This window comes from Ovis canadensis, chromosome X, assembly GCF_042477335.2.
Source record: "Ovis canadensis isolate MfBH-ARS-UI-01 breed Bighorn chromosome X, ARS-UI_OviCan_v2, whole genome shotgun sequence".
In the NCBI taxonomy this organism is placed as follows: Eukaryota; Metazoa; Chordata; class Mammalia; order Artiodactyla; family Bovidae; genus Ovis; species Ovis canadensis.
In genome coordinates this window covers 18606884-18625710 of record NC_091727.1, presented here as the reverse complement: position 1 = coordinate 18625710, position 18827 = coordinate 18606884, and the positions used below count along the sequence as shown (strand labels likewise).

The 18827-nt window shown below is 43.9% G+C and overlaps 1 long non-coding RNA gene across 1 annotated transcript in view; it reads right to left on the bottom strand.

Moving 5' to 3' along the window:
* LOC138929866 (uncharacterized) overlaps window positions 1–18827 on the bottom strand; it is a 70025-nt gene that overhangs the window by 6645 nt on the left and 44553 nt on the right. The window contains exon 4 of the long non-coding RNA XR_011446068.1: window positions 18026–18225. This is a non-coding gene — a long non-coding RNA (uncharacterized lncRNA). The remainder of the gene's footprint in view (window positions 1–18025; window positions 18226–18827) is intronic.

Genomic DNA, 18827 nt, shown 5'->3' with positions numbered 1-18827 from the left:
AGTGCTGCACTCAATATGTCAGCAAATTTGGAAAGCTCAGCAGTGGCCACAGGACTGGAAAAGGTCAGTTTTCATTCCAGTTGCAAAGAAGGGCAATGCCAAAGAATGTTCAAACTCCTGTATAATTGTGCTTATTTCACATGCTAGTAAGGTTATGCTCAAAATCCTTCAAGCTGGGCTTCAGCACTATTTGAACTGAGAATTCCAGATGTACAAGCTGCAGGAAGAGGAAACAGAGATCAAAGGCAGAGGAACCAGAGATCAAATTGCCAACATCTGTTGGATCAGAGAGAAAGCAAGGGAATTCTAGAAAAACATCTGCTTCATGACTATGCTAAAGCCTTTAACTGTGTGGATCACAACAAACTGGAAAATTCTTGAAGACATGGGAATACCAAGACCACCTTACCTGTCTCCTGAGAAACCACGTCAAGAAGCAACCATGAGACCTGTACATGGAACAATGTACATGTTCGAGGGGGTGTGGCTGCTGAGGAGCTGCCTTCTGAACCCTCACAGGGACTTGTTGCAGCTCTTCTGAAAAAAAAGGAAGCGCCCAAACATACTGATTTCACAAAGAGGGGAAGTATGAACCAAAAGATGTTCTACAAGCTAGGGGTGGGGATGGAATGGGAGGGCTTTTGGGTGGTGTTGGGCTGTACCCCGCAGGCCTATAATCCCTAAATGTACCCAGCTTCAAGACCAAAGAAAGAGCCCGGAGTGCACGAAGGAGACATCACGGTTTAATGGATGGGGGAGCCTACCTGTCTGAAGCAAGGTCCTGGGGGAGCACCCCACCATGTGGGGTGATGGGAGGCAGGGCATGGTGGCAGGCTTCACTCCTTGGGAGAGGGGGAGGGTGCCCATTACAGCCAAAATTGACATCAGGTGGGCTCATTAGTTACCAGGAAAAACAGTAGGGGGCCCCTCTCCTCATAACCCTTTTGATAAGAATAATCACCAGCTGGGGTCTGGGGAAAGAACTAGGAAGGTGAGTCTTGTGTGTAGGGTACAGGTGAAGCAGGCACTGGTTGGGCAGGGGAGGGACAGAGCAAAACAACAGGCATCTTGGGGGGCCTGACCGTACACTCCTCTCCAACACACCCCGCAGGACCCAGACAATCTTGGCCTGCCCCTCTTCTGTGATATTGCTTGGGTCAGGTTTGTAGACGGAACACTTCAACCAGATACCACAAATATAATACAGACAGGCCACCCCTGCTGGTCACAAACCCAGAGTCACCCCCCTGGGAGAAGCGGGCCCTGGCTCTAAGAGAAACATTTCACTAGCTTAGTCTCAGCTGTCATTGCACAGGTCTGCACCCCCATTTTATGCTGAGTGCCATTAGGGGTGAACCCGTTAGGTCTTCCAAATAAGAACCAGTTAATCCTATTATTTCCAGTCATCATGTACGGATTGAGAGTTGGACTATAAAGAAAGCTGAGCATCAAAGAATCGATGCTTTTGAACTGTGGCATTGGAGAAGACTCTGGAGAGATCCTTGGACAGCAAGGAGATCGAACCAGTCCTTCCTAAAGGAAATCAGTCCTGAATATTCATTGGAAGGACTGATGCTGAAGCTGAAACTCCAGTATTTTGGCCACCTGATGCAAAGAACTGACTCACTGGAAAAGACCCTGATGCTGGGAAAGATTGAAGGCAGGAGGAGAAGGGGATGACAGAGGATGAGATGGTTGTATGGCATCACCGACTCAATGGACATGAGTTTGGGCAAGCTCTAGGAGTTGGTGATGGACAGGGAGGCCTGGTGTGCTGCAGTCCATGGGATCACAAAGAGTCGGACATGACTGAGTTACTGAACTGAACTGCACTAAAATAGTCTATTTTAAGTACATTAAAATTAAATATGTTCTTTAAATAATGCAAATGTATTATTAAATTTAATTAACTTCATGTTTCTATTTATATTTTAATATGTGATAACTAGAAAATTAAAAATCATATATGTGGCTTGCATAATATTTCTGTTGGATAGCACTACCCTAGAGGTAAGAATTAAGAATGTATACTCAAGCTGACATAATCTTTAGTTTTAACACTTGCCCCAGGTCCCTACTAGGAAAACACTCAGCGAACCAAAACAAACCTCACAGCTTTCATTGGGAACTCTTAGGCTGTAGATGGTTGAAGAAATTATTTTGGAACAGGATCAATCTGGCTAAGCCTCACCTTTTCCCCCTATGATTTTATGAACTCTGCTAGTGCCCTGATTGGGCACAGAAATGATTATTTATATATTCCTGTGAATGGAGGAGAGTCAGGCTGAAGGGGTTAGGAAAAGGTGCTGCTGCTACTGCTGCTAAGTCGCTGCAGTCGTGTCCGAGTCTGTGCGACCCCATAGGGCAGCCCACTAGGCTCCTCTGTCCCTGGGATTCTCCAGGCAAGAACACTGGAGTGGGTTGCCATTTCCTTCTCCAATGTATGAAAGTGAAAAGTGAAAGTGAAGTCGCTCAGTCGCGCCAGACTCTTAGCCACCCCATGGACTGCAGCCTACCCGGCTCATCTGTCCATGGGATTTTCCAGGCAAGAGTACTGGAGTGGGTTGCCATTGGCTTCTCCAGAAAAAGGTGGCTTTTGCGTTATTTTATGGTCTTACTGTTCCTGGCGGTCGTAAGACGCTTTCTTCTGCTTAACACTAGGTGGCAGCAGTACCATGAGTGAGTGAGTGAATGAGTGAAGTCGCTCAGTCACGTCCGACTCTCTGTGACCCCATGGACTGTAGCCTACCTACCAGGCTCCTTCCTCCATGGGATTCTCCAGGCAAGAGTACTGGAGTGGGTTGCCGTTTCCTTCTCCAGGGGATCTTCCCTATCCAGGGATCGGGTCTTCTGCATTCCAGGCAGACGCTTTAACCTTTGAGCCACCAGGGAAGCCCAGATGGCAAATAAGAAGCCCATCTAGGACATTATAAAAAGAAAGAAGTCTCAAATCTCCAAACTTTGACCATGAGCTCTTGTCATCCATGGCTCAGTGCCTAGAAGTCTGGCCTCTGAGCAGATAGAGACACTAAAGTCATGCAATACTGAAGCCCCACTAGAGCTTGGCAGGAAACTGAGGGTGCTGTCACATCTCCTCTCCTGCTGCCTGCCTTAGGCAGAGTCAAAAGAGCACTCTGATAAGTCTCCACTTCACTCTGCTTTCAGCTGCTTTGTTCCTGGATGATGTATTAATCAAGGTCTCACTTTATCCTTATTTTGTTTCATTTGATTTCAATGTGAACATTTAACACTGTGAGTAACTGAATTCCTTCCCCTACCCTGCCCTGGCTCTGCCTAAAAAAAAAAAAAAAAAAGGACTGGAGGCCAAATGAAGATATTTCTAAACACTGAAAATCTGGGACTTCCCTAGTGGTCCAGTAGCTAAGACTCTGTGCTCCCAATGCAGGGGGCTTCGGTTCCATCCCTGTCAGGGAACTAGATCCCACATGCTGCAACTAAGACCCAGCACAGCCAAATAAATAAATATTTTTTAAATCTTTTGAACTGTGGTGTTCAAGAAGACTCTTGAGAGTCCCTTGGACTGCAAGGAAATCAACCCTGAATATTCATTGGAAGGACTGACGCTGAAGCTGAAGTTCCAATACTTTGGCCACCTGATGTAAAGAGCTGACTCACTGGAAAAGACCCTGATGCTGGGAAAGTCTGAAGGCAGAAGGGGACGACAGAGGATGAGATGGCTAGATGGCATCACTGACTCGATGGACATGAGTTTGAGTGAACTCCGGGAGTGGTGATGGACAGGGAGGCCTGGCATGCTGCGATTCATGGGGTCGCAAAGAGTCAGACACGACTGAGCGACTGAACTGAACTGAACTGATAGACAAATGATCACTGGAATATGATGCTAGAATAAAAATACTTTCAGATCCCTTAAAACGAAAGTTGCTCAGTCATGTCCAACTTTTTGTGACCCCATGGACTGTCCCCATGGACTATACAGTTCATGGAATTCTCCAGGCCAGAATACTGGAGTGGGTACCCTTTCCAGTCTGCAGGGGATCTTCCTGACCCAGGAATTGATCCGGGGTCTCAAGCATTGCAGGTGGACTCATTACCAACTGAGCTATCAGAAAAACCACACTTTTAGATAGGGGAGGTATAAAAAGACTTGACTTTCAGAGTTTACCTGTTCAAAAAACTACTGCAGGATGTGTTTCATCAAAAAGAGGGATGAAACCATGAAGAAGATGTAGGATCCAGAAATAAGAAATCCAACACGGGCCAGAAGAGGTGAAGAAGGGTCCTGAGGGCAGCCCTCAGGGCCTAGGGAACAAATAGTAAAGATTGGAATGATGCCTCTGAGAGAAAATGGAACTGGTGCGCTACTTAATGTGTTAAACCACATTGAAAAGATTTTGAAAGTTTTCTTAGAGAGCTTAGACATGAACTGATGAGAGACACGTTCCAGATGTGCAAGCTGGATTTAGAAAAGGCAGAGAGGAACCAGAGATCACATTGCCAACATCATAGAAAAAGCAAAGGAATTGCAGAAAAACATCTACTTCTGTTCACTGACAACACTAAAGCTTTTGACTGTGTGGATCACGACAAACTATGGACAATTCTTAAAGAGATGGAAATACCACCTCACCTGCTTCCTGAGAAACCTGTATGCAGGCCAAGAATCAACAGTTAGAACCGGACATGGAACAACAGACTGGTTCAAAATTGGGAAAGGAGTACAACAAGGCTGTATATTGTCACCCTGCTTATTTAACTTCTACACAGAATACATCATGCGAAATGCCAGGCTAGATGAATCACAAGCTGGATTCAAGATTGCCAGGAGAAATATCAACAACCTCAGATATGGAGATAATACCGCTCTAACGGCAGAAAGTGAAGAGGAACTAAAGAGCCTCTTGATGAGGGTGAAAGAGGAGAGTGAAAATGTTGGCTTCAAACTCCACCTTAAAAAAACAAAGATCATGGCATCTGGTCCCATCACTTCGCAGCAAATAAACGGGGGAAAAGTGGAACAGTGACAGATGTTTTATTTTCTTGGGCTCCCAAAAAGTCACTGTGGATGGTGACTGCAGCCATGAAATTAAAAGAGGCTTGCTCCTTGGAAGGAAAGCTCTGACAAACCTAGATACCCAGAAAGTATTAAAAAGCAAAGGCATCACTTTGCCAACAAAGGTCCATACAGTCAAAGCTATAGTTTTTCCAGTAGTCATGTACAGATATGGGAGTTGAACCATAAAGAGGGCTGAGCACAGAAGAATTGATGCTTTTGAACTGTGGTGCTGGAGAAGACTCTTGAGAGTCCCTTGGACTGCAAGATCACACCAGTCAGTCCTAAAGGAAATCAACTCTGAATATTCATTGGAAGGACTGATGCTGAGGCTCCAATACTTTGGCCACTTGAGGCGAAGAGCCAACTCATTGAAAAAGACCCTGATGCTGCGTAAGATCGAAAGGAGGAGGAGAAGGGGATGACAGAGGATAAGATGGTTGGATGGTATCACCGACTCAATGTCAATGAATTGAACAAACTCTGGGAGATAATGAAGGATGGGGAATCCTGGAGTGCTGCAGTCCATGGGGTCACAAAGGGTCAGACATGACTTAGTGACTGAACAACAACAACAATATTTTAAAAGCAACCAAAAAACAGGTGATTAGTAACTTAGGAAAAAAACAAAGTTTGGATATAGAATGTGATCATATCTACTGTCTACTATGAGCAATATTTTCATAGTTGAAATAATATAAACACTGCATATTAATTTAACCAAATACATGCTATAAATATATTCAGGGTGGAGGGAAGAAAAAGCATATGTTTAAGGAATTGTTTGAGGTAGCTAAATCCTATTCTTCCAAATAGCTAACCAAGAGAAAATTCTAAAATTGAAAACTTAAGAAATAGAAGTATTAACATTCTATACAGGGATATAGAAAGAATTCCCAGAAGTAGGTAAAAGATTTGAAAGTAGTTGCCTTTGAGAAGCAGACAGATGAGATTGAGAGGAAGGGGCAGGTGACTGTAGCCTTTCAGTTTAACTAGTCATGCTATCACATTTTTGAGAACAACATATTTATAATAAAAATTAAATAAAAAACAAATGCTACATTATCTGCTTTGATAGCATTCTGGATTAACCAGTTGTGTGCAGCTGTCAAAACTCAATGAATGCATACTTTAAGATTTCCATATTTCATTGTATATACATTTTACATCAACAGAAAAACTGATAAACAAAGCCTAAAATTCTAATGGCATGCATAAGGACATCTGTAATTTACTTCAAAATCCTTTAAAAAAAAAGATGGATCAATGAATGGATAGAACGATGGATAAATATATAATAAAACAAGTACAGTAAAATGTTGACAGTAGATCCTAGGAGGTAGGTATATAGGGGTTTATGGTAAAATTCTTTCAATTTTGCTGTGTGTTTGAAGTCTTATAATAAAAGTTTAGAACAAATAAAAACAAATTGAGCACTAAAATTCAAGAGAGAATGTTCTGTCTGGTGTACCTGCTAGGTAAACTTTAATTTTAAAATGCCTCTTGCTTTCCAGAAGCATTCTGTAGCCATTTGGCCCATAGATGACTGGTCAAATCAAAGAGGGCAGTGACACGTGAAGACGAGGGCAGACTGATATTTCTTGTTGGCACTTCTACCAGGTTCTCTACAGGGTACGTATGTTGCTCAACAATGAATATTTAATCCCTCTTAACAAGATTTGTCCTCTGGCTATAAATATCCCTGTTGTCACATGCTCATCTATTTCACAGCCCCAGTTGAATTGTAAACTCATCCAAGCTATGGTTTATAACCTCCAGGATCACACACCCAGTGGTTCATCAGTATCAGTTTTACTCTAATATACCACAGAGAAAAAGTAGCTCTCCGGAGTAACAGATGAAGGAACAAATAAGCCAGAATGTCTGGGGAAAAGAATCATACAATTTTCATTACAATGACTCTTAGGGCTTGGATCCAGTCTCGTTGTGAAGAAACTAAGTGTAAGAGAGATTAAGTGACATATCCAGAGTGATATAGCTATTTAGCGTGATTATCTTTGGGTATTTTCTTCTTATGTCCATTTAAACTATTAAATAAGTCTATGGGATACGACACACATATACTTGAATAAACAGCCACCCTTTCCCCAAAGAGGCACTTGATTTAAAAAAAAGAAGAACAAAACTGTGGGAGAGGACTGAAGAGATGGTTACTGAGCCAAACTTGGGTTTGCTTGCCTGACGTGCAGCAAAATCAACCTACTGACATGGGGTTGGGTGACGGAAAGGACAGTGTTTATTGCAGGGCCAAGCAAGGAGAATGGGTAGCTCATGCTCAAAAGACCTGAACCCACTGATGGCTTTCAGGCAAGGGTTTTTAAAAGCAACATTATTAGGTTTGAAGGTTGTAGGGTGCATGATCAGCTCGTGGACATTCTTCTAATTGGTTGTGGTGAGGTAACTGGGTGGTATATTGGAAGTTAACATCATCAACCTTCTGGTTCCAGCCAGTCTGGGGTCTACATGCTTGTGGTCAGCATGCAGTTACTTTCTGACCCTTGGTATGGTTTTAGTATCCTCAGAAACAATTCAAGGTATGGCTCAGGATATTATCTATAACCCTTAAGGAGGAACTAAAGGTCTTTGATTTCATTTTATGGTTAAACTGCTGTAATTTTGTCTTGCTTGACTGCTATTGTTGTTGTTTCTGCATTTTCTCACTTCGCTGATTAAATATACTCTTTGGAACGTGGGGAAGGTCTAAGAGGCTAAATCCTTTTTATAAACAAGAGGTAGGAGACATGGAGGGTATGTTGCCAGGAAGGCCCCACAGAGTCTGGCTCAGTTTCAAGACCACAAGCTCCTATCCAGTGTGTTTGTAGGGTGAAGTGGGAACAGGAGGATGTCAAGTGAGTTAAAAGTGTCTGTGGTTAAAGTAGTGATACACACTACCTTGGGGATGAAGCCCAGGCATATTACACTGAGAAGCCAAACACAAAAAGGTCACATATTGTATGATTCCATTTATATGAAATATCCAAAACAGGCAAATCCATAGAGACAGAAAGCAGACTGATGGTTGCCTCTGAAGCAAACTAAGAATTAGATATGTGCTTCTGATGGTGTCCTTGCAATCTTAATGCAACAGTTTCTTACTGAGGGAGTAGAACTGGCGCCAGGATAGTTTTTGTCATTCTACTGTCTACTGCGCTAAAGCAGGACTGATTTGCATTTTGATGGTTATAGAAGGAGTCACACATGGAGATCTGAGTTAAATGGTACCATATTTCTGATTTCCATTGGAAATGGTATTACCTTTATAGATTGGTGCTCAGAGCAGTTATGCACTTGGTCTGTCTTTTAACTTGGCTCTGAGCCTGAAGGCTCCCAGAATATGAGTGTCTGCTAATTGCCCTGGTGTGAATGGCCAAGGGCTGGTGTGTGTGAATGTGTATGTGCATATAAATAAAAGTGTATCTGTGTGTGAGTGTGTGTGTGTGTGTGCATGTGTGTGTCCCTCCTCCTGAACAAGGTGGATTCTACCAGGGTTAGAAATATGTCAGTAGTATTGAATCATCTACATTTTATCACTTGAGAGTTTAGAACTCAACACTTTTTATATAGCCTTTTCCTTTTTTCTTCAAACCCCAGCGCTTGGATTCAGGAGTCTGCAAGCATGGAGTCCACCCAAAGATGGGCACAATAAAGGATCAAAATGGTAGAGACCTAGTAGATGCTGAAGAGATCAAGAAGAGATGGAAAGAATACACGGAAGAACTGTATAAAAAAGATCTTAATGAACCGGATCACTACAATGGTGTGGTTAGTCATCCAAACCCAGATGTTCTGGAGTGTGAAGCCAAGTGGGCCTTAAGAAGCACTGCTGTTAATAAAGCTAGTGGATGCGATGGAATTCCAACAGAACTATTCAGATCTCTAAAGGAGGATGCCATTAAAATGTTGCGTTCATTATGCCAACAAATCTGGAAGACCCAGCAGTGGCCACAGGACTGGAAAAGGTCAATCCTCAACCCAATTCCCAAGAAAGGTGGTACTAGAGAATGTTCTAACCATCAGACAATTGCACTCATTTCCCACGCTAGTAAGGTCATGCTTAAAATCTTGCATGCTAGGCTTCAGAATTAGGTGAATCAAGAACTTCCAGATGTCCAAGATGGGTTTACAAAAAGAAGAGGAACTAGAGATCAAATTGCCAACATGTGCTGGAGTATAGAGGAGAAGGCAATGGCACCCACTCCAGTACTCTTGCCTGGAAAGCCCCATGGACGGAGGAGCCTGGTAGGCTATAGTCCATGGGGTTGCTAAGAGTCGGACACGACTGAGCGACTTCACTTTCACTTTTCACTTTCATGCATTGGACAGTGAGGGGTCAAAGCAGTCAATCTTAAGGGAGATTAAGCCTGAATATTCACTGGAAGGATTGATGCTGAAGCTGAAGCTCCAGTATTGGCAAACAGACAACATATTGGAAAAGTCCCTGATGCTGGCAAATATCGAGGGCAGGAGAAGAGGGTGTCAGAGGATGAGATGGCTGAACGGCATCACTGATGCAATGAACATGAACTTGGGCAAACTCCGGAAGATGGTGAGGGACAGGGAGGCCTGGCGTGCTGCAGTCCATGGGGGTCACAAAGAGTGGGATATGACAGGGCAACTGAACAACACACATGCTAAAGCCATGCCTGTGATCCTTAATGGCTGTAAGACCCTGGGCAGGTTCTTAGCCCCATTAAATGGCAGTTTCCTGAGCTTTAAAATGGGGATATAGTAATATTTCACTCCTAAGATTGTTGTGAAGGAAAAACAGCATACTGGAAGCATTGAATGTGATTCCTGGATCAACATAAGCACTAAGTAGAAGCTCTTATGGGTAGAATTATAGGTGCTAAAGAAGGGCTACAAACATCCAGATACCACCCAAACTCGGGTTTATACTCATTTCCCAACAGTACGTCGTGCCTTAGAAATAGTTAAAATACTAAACAAACTGTAGACATAACTAAAGCAACCCACTTAAAATGGTTCATCATTTGCCACTTTACAAGGTACTCAAAAGCGAGTCAATTCTCTTCCAAACAGACGGCCTTTCTTCATCTCAATATAGGTAGAATGATGTTGTGAACCCAAGCTGATCAGGCTTAAACATCCAAGCATTCTTTTATCTCTACATAAATTAATAAATCAAAACAAAATTTTAAAGAACAAACTTCCATTTTGCTAAAAAGGAGAGTCCTTTAATGGATGCCTCTAAACTTAGCAAGCTCTCCAGCCATCTTATCAGTGGGTTTTTGTTGTCTCCCTCAAATGCACACTGATGGGCAGGCCTCAGCAGCATCAGATGGAATGAGATGCAGGTAGCCAGCAGTCAGGACCACCTTCTTCCTGGGCTGGATTTTAACACTGCTATAGTGGACTTTTAATCCATTAATTAACGATGAAAAAGGAAGGGATAAAAGTGCGATGTTCTGACATGAATAGTTTCAAAAGCCTAATGAGACTGTTTGGGAGGCATACTAGGATGCCTTCCAAAATTGATTAGCTCAACCATTGATGGGAGTAACTGAAGAAAACATTCAGCACAGTTTGATTCAAGAGTTCTTTTCTGAACTGCCCATGAATCCTGAAACTGAAATTCATTTGCAGTTATTTTATACCATATTTACAGAGATCCTGAACCATGAAAAAGAACAGCTCCTTATCACCGACTGTTCCGTCTGTTCATCTATTCTTCATCACTCTATCCATCCATTCATCCATCATCCATCCATCCATCCAGCTGCCCCACAAATACTTACTGAATGTTTTTCCTCTCACATGGAGCTTACCAGGAATGATGAGATATACTATGGAGATAACAATAAACAAAGTAAATGGGGGGGGGAGGTGAAGGAATACAGTGCAGTATATGTGTGCAAATTTAAACAGGAGAGCAGGGATGGTCTCAGTAAGTAGGCAATATTTGGGCAACGACCTGAAGGAGGTGAGGGAATAAACCATGCGTATGTCTGAAAGAAGAATGTTCCATATAGAGAAACAGTATGTGCAAAGCTGAGGGTGTACTTTGTGAGATGGAGAAATACCAAGGAGGCCTAACATATCACAATTCCACTGGTCTATGAGACCAGAAAGCCCTGATATTTTCCCACACTGTGTTAGCCTGGGTTCCCTGGAAAACAGAGCCTGAAGAAAGGTTTAAATGCAACAGCTTTCATGGGAGGTATAATCCATGGCAGCTAAAGTGAGGAGAAAAGAGAGACATTCAAATACAAGGTGAGGGACTTCCCTGGTGCTCCAGTGGCTAAGACTCCACACTCCCAAAGCAGGGGGCCTGGGTTCAGTCCCTGGTCTGGGAACTAGATCCTACATGCCACAAAGAAGAGTTCACACGCCACAACTAAAGATCCCACGTGCCACAACGAAGACTCCAAGCAGCCAAATAAATGAATCAATATTCAAATATAAGAGGATGTCCTGTGATACTGGTCACTGCTTCCCAACAAACTTTCCATCAAACTCCATGAGAGAAACACCTGATTCTCTCAGGTGTGTCCACCAGGTACCAAGCTGAAAGAACTATGCCCCAGTACAGCCCATCAGAGAGGGAACGCATAGGGAACTTAGCTGCTGACTCTCTGCTGTCTCCTGTCTCTACACTGATCAAAGTTTGTCCCACGGGCATTAACTTCCCTGCACTTCTACACAGAAAATCATAAGACCTGTGGACTTTATTCTCTGTAAAAATAAAGATAAACTTTTCTTGAATTCTAACAAATGATAAATCGCCTATTGCTTCAGCCGAGGTCCCAAAGAGAAGATGATGTGTGGCAGGACTAGTGAATTAAACCTTTGTTGATATACGCCACTGAAATTGTAGAGTCAATTTTTGTTGCAGCATAACTTAGCATATCCTGATTGACACAAAGATTCACTGCCCATTAGCACATTAATGACATGAGTTTTTCAGTAAAGGCATCTTTTTAATGTTATTTCATCCAGTATTCTCAAACTACTTTGATTATTGAATATTCTTTCCACAGAGCACCTAAATGGAAGTAGTTTGACAAAACACCATCTGTATAATCTTTTCCAAGGAGATGGGGCAACACACCCTACTGTGGAATAATTAAAATCTTCCCAGATCTTAGCAGTTTGGGTATGAATGATGTCACATTTTTACGCCCAAACTGGACTTCCCAGGTGACGTACTGGAAAAGAATCCATCTGCCAATGCAGGTACACTGGTTCAATCCCTCCCTGTCTGTATGCCCTGAAACAACTAAGCCGGTGCACCACAACTACCCAGCCCACGGGCCCCAGAGCCAGTGCTCCACAAGAGAAGCCACTGCAGTGAGAAGCCCCAGATCTCCCCAACTAGAGAAAGCCCCCGAGCAGCAACAAAAATCCAGCACAACCAAAAACTAAATAAAAATTTTAAAATACACACATTAATGCCCAAATTCAGGATTCCTAGCCCAAGACCACTATTCTGTTGCATCCCACAGGCCAGCAAGGCCTCACTTGCCCAGTTTCACGACCAAAGAAAGGGCCCTAAGTCAGCGACACAGACGAAGACATCATGGTTTACCCGATGGAAGATGCCTGGCTCAAGCAAGGTCCTGGAACAACATCCCATGGCGTGCAATGCAGGAGCAACCAGGCAGGATGGACACGTTGGCAGGTTTCACTGCTGGGGGAAGCCAGGATTACCAATTATATGGGAATTGACCTCGGGTGATCCCTGCCAGGCAGATGCCATGGAGAAGGAAATGGCTATGCTCGGCTGGAGAATGCCTGGCAGGCTACAGTTAAAGACCGAGACATGGCTGAACACACACGCGTGCAAGCATGCAGGCACCCACACACACAGGCGCCCATGCACGCATGCACTCAGGCACCTGCTTACACACGCAGGCGCCCAAGCATGCAGCCATACACTCACGCATGCAGCCACGCACCCGCACATGCACCCACACACGCACACACGCACGCAAGCACATACGTAGACACGCACCCATGCACCCACTCGGGCATCCACACATGCACACGGACGCCCACACAAGCACGCATGTGCACACCACAGACGCACACAAGCGCGCTCGCACCACGCACGCATGCGCACATAAGAACCCATACTTGTGGGCACCCAACCCGACCGTTGCGCAGAAACAGCTGATCGCCGAAACCAGTTGAGGGGCAGACTCCTCAACAGCCGTTTGGTAAGCTATAGTTAGCGGGGCCGTGGGGCAAGGAGGTGGGGAGGTTAGTCCTGCGAGTAGGGTGTAGGTGAAGTAGGCGCTAGTCGGACAGGGGAGAGACAGAGAGCAAGAACACAGCCATTTTGAGTGGCTTGATCTTCCAACTGCCACTAGAAATTCCTCGATGGCCCTGGGACTTCACAGGGCAAGTATCTTCCAGGTAGTTAGGAAAACGCTTGCCCATGCTCTTCTGAGCTGTGTTTGTTGTCACGTACCTATTGGTACTTCGTGGTTGCCAGGTAGGCACCTATTTCTGTTTCTCTTCTATGATTTGCTGTTCTCCAGTGCTTGCTTTAAGATCCTATAGCCCTAGTGCTGTGTGATGGTCTCAGGAAGAGTAGGTCTGGAGAGTATAACCCTTCTCGCCCTTTTGTATCTTGAGTAATTTTCTTTTCATGTTTTATCTCCTCTGCACAATAATCACATAACCCTTTCTTGGGCCCAACATGTCAGAACCTCTGATGAACAGAGCACCTTCAGCCATTAGGCACTGACCTCTCCCTCTAGGGGGCCCCAGAACTCTCATCAGATCAGGCACAGGGCAGACACCAGGTTAAGAATTTGTCTTCCATCACCCCTCTATCCAGAGATCTTTCCTCTTTTGCCTCCCAGATGAAAGGGACCTTACATCAACTCAGGTAATGCCAGGACGGGCTTCCCTTGTGGCTCAGTGGTAAAGAATCTGCCTGCCAATGCAGGAGATGCAAGAGACACAGGTTCAATCCCTGACTTGTACAGATCTCCTGGAGAAGGAAATGGTAACCCACTCCAGTATTCTTGCCTGGGAAATTTCATAGGCAGAGGAGCCTGGTGGGCTACAGTCCATGGGGTCGCAAAGAGTCCGACACCTCTCCCCTTCCCTCCCTCCCTCATCACTTCTCACTGGAAGTCTTTCTTTCCCACAAGGGCTTAGTGGGGCTAAGGGTAATCCCAGCATGGCTTCTGTGGTGGGAGAGGTGATGAGGAGAGGGAGGGGGGAATAAATCTGATTCTGAAAATAGATTGAAATTTAAAATGCAACTGGAAATAAGACCTGGAGCAAATTCACTAAATGATTGATGAGTAAACTTAGTAGTTAAGTCAACCTAGTATCTTTATATACGACTTTCCCCCTGAGAATAATCAGGAGAATTCTAAGAAAAGTATTTGCCAAAGTTATGTTATATTTAATTATCCATAATTCTGTGCAGTGCACAGAGGAAGAAAAAGAAAGCCCGGTAAGATGGCCAGGTTCATGTCTTGCCTGATAATAGAGGTGACTTTTGTGGCTGTTTTGATTATAATTTTTAATCTAGAATCAAAAGTTCTTCCCTGTAGAACTTACCAGAAAGAACTTGGCTGACAGCATCTATAGTGATGAAAGGTTTTTGTAGGCATACTTTTTAGGCAAACAAAAGTTAGTGCTCTCACTGGTAAAGCATTGCCTTTGTGACAGTTAATGAAGTCTTTCTGTCCAGGGCAGAAGTGGGATAAACAGGACATGGTGGATTGGGCTCTACCCCTCAAATATAAAGGGGTGGCTTACACAGGTGAGCAGGAGTAGTGAGAATTCCTACTGTGAGCTGGTCCACCCGCTTCCAGTGACTCTCTCCTCAGAGGGGATTGCCCTTAGGCAGAGTGTCATGTGGAGTCAGTCACTTCTTACCAGAGACCTCAGTTTCCTCATTCTTGAAGATGTCTACAAAAGCAAGCTATTTCCACACCCTCGTGAGTGCTCCAGGAGATGCACAGGGAGTGAGCCTGGGACCCTTTGTTTTGATACCTCCTACCAACCGTACCTTAATACAACTCTCATTAGTAAACCCTGCCTTTGAACTCCTGTCTGGAGGCAAGCACACTGAACCCGTTCCATATACCTTACCCAATTGATCATTTTCTCATATTAAATCATCAGGGTGGCATTTGCGATAAATGCAGGAAAGTGGGGGAAGAACTGGAGATAGCAGAAACTTACTCTTTGATTGCCTGGAATGACTACTTTCCTCACATATGCATTGTTTATTTGCAAATATTTAATGAAATCTCCTATCTCTAGGTAATATTGGATCACAGGTAGTACCCTTGCAAACTTTTTATTGATAGATAGTGTACATACAGAAAAGTGCATGTGACCTAAATGTAAAGGTCACTGAACTTTCAGAACTCTAAACATGCTTTGGCCAATAACCAGATCAATAAAGAGGACTTGGGATTTCCCTAGCAGTCCAGTGGTTAGGATTCCGTGTTTCTACTGCAGGGGGCATGGTTTCAATCCCTGGTCTGGGAACTAGATCCCACAAGCCACATAGCACAAATAAGTAAATACATCTTTACCCACAACCCCAGAAGCCCCCTCCCCAAATACTCCTTCCAGACATAGCTTCTCCCCCTTCAGGTAACCAATAGCCTCACCCCTAATAGCAGAGATGCCTTTTGCCTGCCTCTGTACTTTATATAAATAGAAACATATAGCCTGTACTCTTTTTCCTGACTTCTCTCAGTCAGCATTATGTTTGTGAGAGCCTTCCTTATTACTCTGTGTAGTGGTACATTTTTTCTCCTCATTGCTGCACAGCGGTATAAATACACTGCTGCCGCTAAGTCGCTTCAGTCGTGTCCGACTCTGTGTGACCCCATAGATGGCAGCCCACCAGGTTCCCCCGTCCCTGGGATTCTCCAGGCAAGAACACTGGAGTGGGTTATCATTTCTTTCTCCAATGCATGAAGGTGAAAAGTGAAAGTGAAGTCGCTCAGTGGTTCTGACTCTTCGCGACCCCATGGACTGCAGCCTACCAGGCTCCTCCGTCCATGGGACTTTCCAGGCAAGAGTACTGGAGTGGGGTGACATTGCCTTCTCCAATAAATACACTAGAATGTGTTTGTCCGCTTTACTGTTGATGGACCTTTGGGTAGTTTCCAGTTCAGTGCTGTTACGAACACCCAAATTCATGTCCTTTATCAACACAAGTATGCACTGTTTTGGGATATGTACCCAGGAATTACTGGGTCATAGGGTAAGCAGGTGTTCAGCTTTAGTAGGTATCAACTGTTATCAAACCATTTCTTTGTGGTTGTACCAGTTTGCACTTCCACTAGCAGTGAGGAGACCACTGGTTTCTCTACAGCCTCTCCTAAAAGGTACTCAGATCAGTCCACTACCTACTAAAGGATGTGGTATTTCTAGTGGCTCAAAATCCAGATTCTGGAACTAGACTTTCTGGGTTCAAATTCCAGCTTTATCCTTTAATAGGTGTGTGACCTTAGACAGCTTACTTAATTTTTCTGTGCCTCAGTTTTTTTCTTCTCTAAAATGAGGACAATAACTAGATCATCTACCTCATAGAGTTAAGGATTAAATGAGTTAATGCGTGTAGAACACTAAGCATAGTGCCTGGCACATAGACAATACTCCATAAATCTTAGATATTATTTTCATTCAAATGCGTCGAAAAAAATCAGTTGCCACCAGTGCAGTAAGAGAGCTGTGTATCTTACTGTAAAAGAAATAGAAAGTTTCTCACATATCCTGGGAGGCAGTCAGCTAAGTGCCACAAGGGGTCTCTGTATGCAGGAGCAAGATAGCATACATGTCTCAATCTCGGGCTATGCCAGTCACAGATAATCCTTGGGAACTTGTATGTGCAAATTAAACTAGAACCAGTGCTCCAGAATATTCATAGGAGAGTATGAACCATGTATACAATCACTATAAATGACAGTCTGGGCTTTATTTATTTGGCTAATGAAGCCACTGACATCTCTCCTCTTTAAGCTAGCAGATAACAGTTTTAGTGAATTCTTTACAAACTCTATAAACTTTTATAGTCTAGCCCTTGGCAAACACCACTTTAGGAATTAACATAGATGTGGATTTCAGTAAATAACTATAGATTCAGTACATATTCCACGGAGGAAAGAGAAATGGTAAAGAATGATGATCGGAGAGTAGGTAGGAAGTTCAAAGACATGCACAGCTGACACTCCAGTCTCCATGAGTGAGTCACTGACTAGAATTGGGTTTTAATGTTAAGTATCAGCAAATCAGCAAATACATTTTTTGTCTCCATCTTCTAGCTTTTGTTGTTGTTGTTGGGTCTCTCCATCGTGTCTCTTTGCAACCCGGTGGACTGTAGCCCACCAGGGTCCTCTGTCCATGGGATTCTCCAGGCAAGAATACTGGAGTGGGCTGCCATGCCCTCCTCCAGGGGATCTTCCGCACCCAGGGATGGAACCCACATTTCCTGCATTAGCAGGTGGATTCTTTACCACTGAGCCACCAGGGAAGCCCATCTTCTATTAGAGCTTGCACTGTGTTTAGCTGCTCAGTTGTGTCCAACTCTTTGCGACCCCATGGACTGTAGCCCACCAGGCTCCTCTGTCCATGGGATTCTCCAGGCAAGAATACTGGAGTGGGTTGCCATGCCCTCCTCCAAGGGACCTTCCACACCCAGGGATGGAACCCACATCTGCTGCATTAGCAGGTGGATTCTTGCCATCTTAGCCACCACTGTAGCTTAGTGGGTCGCAAATTTGGCTGCCTATTAGAGTCACCTGGGGGGCTTCCCTGGTGGTCCAATGGTTGGGACTCTATGCTTCCACTGCAGACGGGGTTGGGGGAGTGACCAGGGTTTGGTCCCTGATCTGGGAACTAGTATCCCGCACACTACTCAGTGTGGTCAAAGAAAATAGAATTACCTGGGGAACTTTAAAAAATTCACATTCCCCCCACCAAACAAACAAACAAACAAACAAAAAAACATGCTCAGCTTCTTACCCAGAAATGTCGATTGTTTGTCAGCAGGACCCAGATTTTTTTTTCCCCCTCAAGTTCTCCAATTGATTCTAACAGGCAGCCAGAGATGAGCAATATTTCCTTCTGAGTGTCACTGGAACAATACTGGCGTTGCTTTCTGAATGGTTGTCTCTTGCAGTGGGGTCACAGAGAGGATCCTGAGTAGTTTCTGTGGAGTCTGTCTGGTTTAGTCAAGAAAAGCTCAAAACACTGTCTCAACTGGTTTTTATCTGGTACAATTTCTCTCCTACCTACAACTTCAGAAAATTCCAGTCTCTTTTAAGCCTTCCTGTGGTTTCTAAAGCACAATACTTTCCAAACTGAAGACTTACCATTTCAAATCTCATGGGCTAGGATTCAATCTAGAGCAGAACTAAACAGAACTTAAATATCCCAATTAGTAATTGGATTGAAAAGAGACCCAGGAAAGTGCCCTTCATAAAAGAGTGAAATTGTGTTTTATGTGGTTGTTGTTGCTATCACCTGTGGTTTCAACTGCAGGAAAAATAGGAAAAAGCCATGGAACAATCATTGTATTGGGTGGGCCAAAAAGTTCATTCTGGTTTTTCCATGAAACGTCCCAAGAAACTCAAATGAACTTTTTGGCCAATGCAATATTTGAACGTGGGTACATGTGAATTTGAGTTTCTGGCTCAGCCACTTGTTAGCTATGAGTCCTTGCCTTCTCTGAGCAGATGTTTCTTGAAAGATGGAAGCGAAGCATTAGCAGATCTCAGGAGGAAATTTTGTAGATTAAACGAGGTTATGTTAGTGGTGCTTGGCA